The 9,530-nt window shown below is 45.7% G+C and overlaps 1 non-coding gene across 1 annotated transcript; it reads left to right on the top strand.

Annotated features, from left to right (window-relative positions):
- The first annotated feature begins 8,779 nt into the window (after window positions 1-8,779).
- On the top strand, window positions 8,780-8,917 carry LOC114810484. The gene has a single exon (XR_003758183.1). It is a non-coding gene; the product is annotated as a small nucleolar RNA SNORA7 (small nucleolar RNA).
- Window positions 8,918-9,530: the final 613 nt, after the last annotated feature.

The following is a 9,530-nucleotide window of genomic DNA, read 5'->3' as shown; positions in this document are numbered from 1 at the left end:
AGAGCTCGGCTTTCAGCAAGGGCTCAGTAAATATGCTCGGTTTTCCTATTGTTATTATTAAGTGCTGGGGAAGATACAAGTTAATTAGTTTGGACAAAGTCCCCGTCCCACAAGGGACTCACAATCTAAATAGGAGGGAGAACGGGTATTGGATCCTCATTCATTTTCTAGATGAGGAAACTGAGGCCCAGAGAAGTTTAGTGATTTGCCCAAGGTCACACAGAAGTTAATTGGAAGAACTGGGATTAGAACTCAGGTCCTCTGACTCCCAGGTCCGTGCTCTATCCACTAGTCCTCACTTCTCCTCAGCCGCTTCCCTTACCTGTAATTTATTTTAATGACGGACTCCCCACTGGATTGTAAACTCCTTGAAGGTAGAAATTGTGTCTATTAACTCTATTTAATAATAATAATAATAATAATTGTGGTATTTGTAAAGTTTTTACTATGTGCCAAACACTGTATTTAGTGCTGGAGTGGATACAAGCAAATAGGCTAGACACAATCCCTCTCCCACATGGGGCTCATGGTCTCAATCTCCATTTTCAGATGTGGTAACCAAGGCACAGAGAAGTGAAGTGACCTGCCCAAGGCCACGCAGCAGACGAATGGCGGGGCCGGGATTAGAAACCATGACCCTCTGACTCCCAGGCCTGTGCTCTATCCACTACGCCAAACTTGTACTCTCCCAACTGCTTAATACAGTGCTCTGCACACTGTAAACTCTCAATGAATCCCACTGATGGACTGATTGATTAGTTGATTGATAGGGAGAGTTCTCACCAGGTAACGCAAGCACGGCTTCAGCTCATCTTGTCCTAATCCTACAGGGTACACTGTCTCCTCAGAGGGAGCTGGACCAGAAGCAGCGTGGCGCAGCGGAAAGAGCCCGGGCTTTGGAGTCAGAGGTCATGGGTTCGAATCCAGGCTCTGCCACTTGTCAGCTGGGTGACTGTGACAGAGCTCACTTCTCTGGGCCTCAGTTACCGCATCTGTAAGATGGGGATTAAGACCGTGAGCCCCACGTGGGACAACCTGATTCCCCTGTGTCTACCCCAGCGCTTAGAACAATGCTCTGCACATAGTAAGCGCTTAACAAATACCAACATTATTATTATTATCATCCAGTAAGAACAGTAGTCCCCTTTGGGATCAGTCTTCTCCGGGCTAATACAGCCTTCCCTCTAGTTTTTCCCTTTTTTCTCCAAACCTAAATTCTCCACATCTCTCTTTAGAGGCAAAACACACATCTAAGTGCCTTATGAGTGCTGCGTTCAGTGGTAGGATCATATAGCACATATTCAAAGATGGCAACACCGATATCGCAATAGGCTGATAGAATTATTCACCGTTCCTACCTGACGCAGTCTTATTTATGCATTCCAGTATTGTACTCGCTACTGTAACAACTATATTCCAGTGCTGGTGCTGACTCATTTTCAGCTTGCTATCCACCATGACCTCCAGAGTTTTTTTCTTTCGCTCTGGCCCGTAACCTTTCCTTCCCCATTTATTTGAAAGCAGGTGGGCAGCGGTCAGCCAGCAGGATAATTGAGGGGTTACTGCAGTTGGATTTTCCTTTTAACACGCAGCTCTGTACCTGTTCTTAATGAACTTTTCTAAATATTCTTAGAGTTCTAATACCCACTTTCCAAGGTGTAGCCAATCAGTCATTCAGTCAGTCGATCATGTTTATCGAGCATTTACTGTCCGCGGAGCTCCGCACTCAACACTCGGGAGAGTACAGTACAACAATAGCACAGACTCATTCCCTTCCCACAACAAGCTTACAGTCTAGAGGGGGAGGCAGTCATTAATATTAATAGAATTTCAGATATGGTACAACAATAGCACAGACTCATTCCCTTCCCACAACAAGCTTATAGTCTAGAGGGGGAGACAGTCATTAATAGTAATAAAATTTCAGATACGTACATAAGTCTAGTGGGGCTGGGAAGGGGGTGGGGGGTACATCCTGGAATAATCCCGAAGCATCCCGAAGCAACGTGGCTCAGTGGAAAGAGCCCGGGCTTCGGAGTCAGGGGTCATGGGTTCGACTCCCGGCTCTGCCACTTGGCAGCTGTGTGACGGTGGGCGAGTCACTTCACTTCTCTGTGCCTCAGTGACCTCATCTGTAAAATGGGGATTAACTGTGAGCCTCACGTGGGACAACCTGATGACCCTATATCTACCCCAGCGCTTAGAACAGTGCTCTACACATAGTAAGCGCTTAACAAATACCGACATTATTATTATTATTATTAATAACCCTTCAAGTATCTGCTGGTGAGATCCCTGATTGAGAACCAAAAAATGCCCTCTGGTTCATGTCCAAGCAGGGTGACGCTCATCCTCTTGTTCGTTCATTCATTCAGTCAGTCAGTCGTCTTCATGGAGAGCTTACTGTGTGCAGAGCACTGTACTAAGTGCTTGGAAAGTACAGTGTGGCAATAAAGAGAGACAATCGCTCCTCACAACAGGCTAACAAATTAGAGGACTTGGTGCTTTTTGGGGCCCCTGCTGGTGATCTAGGGCCAGAGGAGAGGGACTATGACCTTCAGGAAGCCCAGCAGGATGTGGTGCCATGCAGCGTCACGTCAACAGATCCCCTAGGGCAGGTGGCTCGGTGGAAAGAGCCCGGGCTTGGGAGTCGGAGGTCACGAGTTCGAATCCCGGCTCTGCCACTTGGCAGCTGTGTGACTGTGGGCGAGTCACTTCACTTCTCTGGGCCTCAGTTACCTCATCTGTAAAATGGGGATGAAGACTGGGAGCCCCACGTGGGACAACCTGATTACCCTGTATCTACCCAGCGCTTAGAAGAGTGCTCTGCACATAGTAAGCGCTTAACAAATACCAACCTCATCATCCGTGAGGCCCGGCCGGCTGGCAAAGGCCGCGCCGTTTGTGGCCTTTCAGGCAGGTGCTCACAGACACTGTGCAACTGCAAGTGCAAATATTTGGACCAATGTAAAGCTCTCCTAGACTATTAAAATATAAGATCCTTAAGGGCAGGGGACGTGTTTTCTATTCTGGAGTGGCTTCCAAACTCCTAATCTGGTGCTTAATAAGTACTGTCCCTTCTCTCCTTCTAATAATAATAATAACAATTATGGTATTTGTTAAGCTCTTACTATATGCAGAGCACTGTTCTAAGCGCTGGGGTAGATGCAGGGTAGTCAGATTGTCCCACGCGGGGCTCACACTTCTTAATCCCCGTTTTTACAGATGAGGTAACTGCGGCCCAGAGAAGTGAAGTGACTTACCCGAGGTCACACAGCAGACAAGTGGCGGAGCCGGCGTTAGAACCCACGACCTCTGACTCCCAAGCCCGTGCTCTTTCCACTAAACCACGCTGCTTCTACATCCCAGCTGGCACATCTGGCTCCTCTAGTGCTGAGCTTCTCACTGGGCCTCCATCTCACCTGTCTCACCCCTGACCCCTGGCTATGTCCTACCTCTGACCTGGGACACTCTCCCTCCTCAAATCCACCAAACAATCATTCTTCCCACCCCCATTCAAAGCCCTGCTGAAAGCGCACCTCCTCTTAAAGGTCTTCCCAGACTAAGTCCCTTTTCCCTCAGCTCCTCCTCCCTTCCGCATCACCTCAACTCATTCCCTTTGCTCTTCCCCCCCTCCCCGCCCCACAGCACATATATATATATATCTGCATATATGTATAATTCTGTTTATTTATACTGATGCCTGTTTACCTGTATTGATATCTGCCTCCCCCTGCCCCACTATCTGGACTGTAAGCCGTTGTGGGCAGGGACTATCTCTCTTCATTGCTGTATTGTACCTTCCAAGCGCTTAGTACAGTGCTCTGAACACAGTAAGCGCTCAGTAACTATGATCGAATGAATGAACGTTCTGCTGTTATTGCTACTTCAGCTGTTGCTGCAAAGGAAGGTGATGAGGATGATGATGACGCATGGCACAGTGGATAGAGCACAGGCCTGGGAGTCAGGAGGACCCGGATTCTAATCCCAGCTCCACCGTACGCCTGTAGTGTGATCGTGGGCAAGTCACTTCACTTCTCTGTGCCCCAGTTCCCTCATCTGTAAAATGGGGATTCAGACTGCGAGCCCCACATGGGACAGGGGCTGTGTCCAACCCAATTTGCCTGTATCCACCCCAGGACTCGGTACTGTGGCTGGTACTTAGTATGTGCTTAACAAATACCACAATTATTATCATTATTATTATTATTGTGATGACGATGAATTTCCAGTGTCCCCCTTGGAGATCCGTAGTGGAGTTTGCCACCCGCCCCAACCCCAGACCCTTTCGCATGACATTGAGGGCCTTCAAAAGTGGGAAACCCAAGTAGATGAAGTCGAAGAGAAGTGTGGGGCCCAAATTACTGTCATCTGAGTGGATCTGTCAAAGGGGCAGTCGTCAAGCCCCGCCTATCTCAGTCGCACGTCTCCGCTCTCACTCCGTGTCTTACTACCTGCCTTAGCTGGGCTCTTCTGCTCCTCGCCCATGGACTGCCGGTTCTAGTTTCCAGCTCACTGTTTGCTATTTCTGTAAGGTTGAAGTGAAAAGAGCATTAAATGTCTCTGCTTCTGTGGTGTCATCTATCATCAGCTTTCCCTCATCTATTAAGGAGAAACATTTTCCCTTATCTTTCTCTTGTTGCTAAAATAATGTTTTTCTTTTTCCTGCTATTTCTTTCGCAAGTTGCATCTCATTTCCTTCTTGGGGTTTCTAGGAGCCTGGGAGATTTTTTTATAGTCTTCTTTGACGACCTTCCCCAGCTCCCCTTTTTTTTATGATTCTTCCATTTTTGTTTCAGTTCCTTATGCCTTTCTTTTGTCTAACCAATGATGTTGCCTCTTTCCCATTTTTCTTCTCCACTGGGTAATTTTTTTCTTGTGTCCTTAATATGGTTTCCTTAAGAAAAATGCACCTCTCCTGGATTCACATATCCCTTTATACAGTAGAACCTTATATAAAGGGAATTTACACCGGGTGATTTTGACAAAATACAGTTGATACTCACTCCCTGATCCTCCCTCTTACTAGCCCCACCAACTTCTCGAAGGACAGGAATTTCTATCTGCTCAGAGCTCATCAGAGAAATGGAGGTTTTGAAGTCCAGTAAGATGCTTTTGCTTTCCATAATTAGCTGTGATTGCCAAAAGCCTCAGTTAACTGTGAATTGCTCCTGCTGGGCAGTGCTGCAGTGAACAGAGGCAGAAAAGGCTCTGTGTATGTGTGTTTGTGTGTGTGTGTGTGAGATGCGGGGGAGGAAGGGGACAACAGCATTTACACACAACTCACACACAGACACTGACACACAGGGAAGCTCACACTCACGGACTCACATCTAGAAACGCGTGCACTAACGTGGGGATACAAACTCAGATATAGACAGAAAAAGGCAGAAAAGCAGATAAGTACTGAGGCCTACACAGACCCAGATAATATATGCATTAATACATAATCTAAAAATATGGGTGCATTCCTTAGTGCTTGTCAGAATATATTTCAGTTTTAGGAAATCTGAAATTTAATTTTGTAAAATGTGAAATTGTATTATATTTTATAATCGTGGAAAATCTGAAACTTAGAAAACTTAATTCACATTCAATCACTCATTTGTAGTAAGTTTCGTGTTAGCCAGATTATCCACGTAAACAAGAACGCAACTAGAACTTATACGACGTTTTACTGTCCTCCTTCCTGTATCCCTTTCCTATTAAGTAGTTCTTCCTCTTGATGAAATCTGTTTTCTAAAAATGTATTTTGATGATTTCTCCTCCTTGGAATCCTAAATTCCAACAGTTTATGGCCTTTACAAGTAGATAAGAAACACCATATTGGGTCAGACCAGTAGTCCAGCCAACTCAGTATTCCACTTCTGACGGTGGCCACTAACAGCGCTTAGAGGAAAAGTGTGCCGGAAGCCCTGCTGACCTCCCTCCTCAGGTCTAAGAGTTTACAATTTAACACCCCTAGCTTCTCCATATAATAACACTTCGTGGTTCTATCACTCATCAATCTGTCGCTGACCTTCTCAAGTCTTTTGAAGTTGCAAACTTTTCCCTCTAATAATCCATTTTAGACTGCTTGTCCTTGAATTGATCGAAACTCCTCTTAAATGCATTGATATTTTTTGCCTGATTAACTTCCGGTGGCAACAAACTTTATGGGCTTTCCATCAGCTGTGTGAAATCATTTTTCCTCTGAGGTTTTGAACCCCCTCTAGACTTTAAGCTCAATGTGGGCAAAGAATGTGTCTGTTTATTGTTATAGTGTATTTTCCCGGGGGGCTTAGTACATGCTCTATAAATATGATTGAATGAATGAATAAATGAACCTACTGCCTCCAAGCTTCAGTGGGTGTCCCCTTACCCTGGTGAACAGAATTTCTGGTTCCTTCTGACTATGCTCATGATCATTTTTACTCTTCAGTGATTTCCCCTTCTCAGCCTTTGTCTTTTCGGGCTGAAGAGGCCAGCCTCATATGAAAGCGTCTCCATCCCCCTGATCAACCGGATTGTCCTTCTTGGCACCTTCTCCGGCTCTATAATGTCCAACCTAAGATGTTGCCTGATATTCAAAGGACCTGGGTTCCATTCCCAGCTCCATCACTGGTCTACTGTGTGACTTTGGGCAAGTCACCTAACTTAGCGTGGCTCAGTGGAAAGAGCCCGGGCTTGGGATTCAGAGGTCATGGGTTCAAATCCCGGCTCCGCCGCTTGTCAACTGTGTGACTGTGGGCAAGTCACTTAACTTCTCTGTGCCTCAGTTCCCTCATCTGTAAAATGGAGATTAAGACCGTGAGCCTCATGTGGGACAACCTGATTACCCTGTATCTACCCCAGCGCTTAGAACAGTACTCTGCACAGAGTAAGCGCTTAACAAATACCAACATTATTATTCTCTGTGCCTCATTTGCCTCATCTGTAAAATAGGGATTAATATTGTGCGCCTCACATGGGACAGGGACCATGTCCAACCTGATTAACTTGTAACTACCCCAGTGCTTGGCACATAGGCTTAACAAGTAACATTATTATTATTATTATTATTATTATTATTATTAATAATAATATTGTGAGCCCTGTGTGGGACAGGGACCATGTCCAACCTGATTATCTTGTATCTACCCTTGTGCTTAGAACAGTGCTTGACACAAAGTAAGCGCTTAACAAATTAAAAGAAAAAATGTGGCAGCCAGAACTGCAAACACTCCTAGCAGTGCAGGGGGACCACGACTTTATGGCAGAGTTACCCCGTTCCCCCCAAGATTGCCTTTTATCTTCCAATCTCAACTAGTTCCTTGATTCGATTAAACTGAGAGCAATTTCCCTAGTTGATAGTTTGGCATTTAGCATCAAAAAATTCTGCCCCAATTTACTAGATAGAGTGTAACCCACCATCTTGGTTTTCCATAAGACTGTGTCACTTATAATCCACTTTTCCCCGGGACAGACCAAATGGCAGGCTGCATATGTGGACATCTTAACAGCTCCAGTGACATCCTATGTGTGATTCAGCCCAAGGCAGGTTATGATACCCGTGAATGTTGCTGTAATTCAATAGAATTTGTCATAATTCAGCAGTGACAGATTGAATTGGTAGAGTTTTCTTTTCCTACTGATGGGCCCACAGTTAGCCTAAGTGATAACTGCTGTCCCAGGAGGTATTGTCACCCTCCCTCACCCGGAGAATACAGGCCCCCGGGGAGGTGAAGATGGGGGTTAGGAAGAAAGGAGAGGAGAGTGAGTGGAAACACCTGAAATGCTACTTTCCCTCAGGCAGATAGGGTGAAATCAGGGTTTCCAGGTTTCTGTCTGTGTAAAGAGACAGGAGTCCTGTCTACTAACTCTATTGTTCTCTCCCAAACACATATTATAGGGCTCTGCAAAGAGAAAGCACTCAATAAATACTACTGATTGATTTAGTGACAGACTGAATACGAGTTGAAAGAGAGCAAAGAATCAAGGATAATTGCAAGGTTGCAGGTTTCAGAAGCCTGAATAACTGTGTTAACTGGGATGGGAAAGTTTAAGTGCGGAGAAGCAGCGTGGCTCAGTGGAAAGAGCACGGGCTTTGGAGTCAGAGTTCATGGGTTCGAATCCCGGCTCGGCCACTTGTCAGCTGTGTGACTTTGGGCAAGTCACTTAACTTCTCTGTGCCTCAGTTCCCTCATCTGTAAAATGGGGATTAAGACTGTGAGCCCCACGTGGGACGACCTGATTCCCCTGTGACTACCCCAGCACTTAGAACAGTGCTCGGCACATAGTAAGCGCTTAACAAATACCAACATTATTATTAAGTGGAGGAGTGGATTTGGGAGGGAGGATTAGAAGTTTAGAGTTGATATATTGGCTTACTGGGACATCCGTGTGGAGACATTCTGGAAAGAAGAGGAAAAACCAGATTGTGGAGGAGGTGAGAGGTCAGGGCTGGTAAGATAGATTTAGAATAGAGGTGATACCTGAAGCCATGGGAACAGGTAATAATGATGGTGTTTGTTAAGCACTTACTATGGGCTAGGCACTGTACTAAGCGCTGGGGTGGATACAAGCAAGTCAGCTGACATGTCATCTCCTCCTGTAGACTATAAACTCCCTGTGGGCAGGGATCGTTCCTACCACACCTATTCTATTTTATTCTCCCAAGCGCTTATTACCATGCTCTGAACACAGTAAGCCCTCAATAAATATCACAATTTCTTGTTCTGTTGATCTCTACAGAGCCTAGAGTAAAATAAAATGGACTCAAGCAACAGTAGGAAGGAGTTAAATTTCGTAAAAATAAAGACCCCTCTCAGGGTTGCACCTGGAGAGTTTCCAGTCCTCTCCCAGTCATGACTACAGGAGGGAGAGTCAAACAGAGGCCTATCCATTCCATTCCCAGCTTGAGCAGTGGCTAGAGCGTGGAAGACAATCTGCTACAAGTCAAAACTCACTTGCGCTGGGCAGCAGCGGCACGGGAGAGAGTCGAGGGCAGAGGCCCGTGTACTGCGCGGAAGGAGGCAACGGTAAACCACCGCCGTATTTTTACCAAGAAAATTCCAAGGATACACTACCAGAACGATTGCAGATGGAAGCGGGGCATCCGGGAGAGATGCGTCTACGGCGTCGCTATGGGTCGGAGACGACTCGACAGCATAAGACAACAACAAAAGAAATAAAGAACTTCCTGACTGGGAGGGCTGCTGGTACTGGAATGGGTAGTTGAGAGAATTTAATTTTTTTTCTTTGAGTTCTTCTACACTGTCGTTTGATCCAGCCCTTTTGGGTGCTCCTCAGGGAGAAGGATGCTTAAATAATACTTCTAATAATAATTGTGGTATTTGTTGAGTGCTTACTATGTGTCTTACTATGTGTCGAGTACTGTACTAAGCAGTGGGGTAGCTACAAAATAATCAGGTCCCACATGGGGCTCACAGGAGAGAGAATAGTTATTAGATCTCCATTTTTCAGACGAGGGAATTGAGTTACAGAAAGTTTAAGTACAGAAAGAGAAGCAGGGTGGCTCAGTGGAAAGAGCCCCGGATTCATGGGTTTGA

This window comes from Ornithorhynchus anatinus, chromosome 3 (assembly GCF_004115215.2).
Source record: "Ornithorhynchus anatinus isolate Pmale09 chromosome 3, mOrnAna1.pri.v4, whole genome shotgun sequence".
Classification (NCBI taxonomy): domain Eukaryota; kingdom Metazoa; phylum Chordata; class Mammalia; order Monotremata; family Ornithorhynchidae; genus Ornithorhynchus; species Ornithorhynchus anatinus.
Note: the sequence above shows the minus strand (reverse complement) of the source record. Positions and strands in the feature narration are given on the sequence as shown.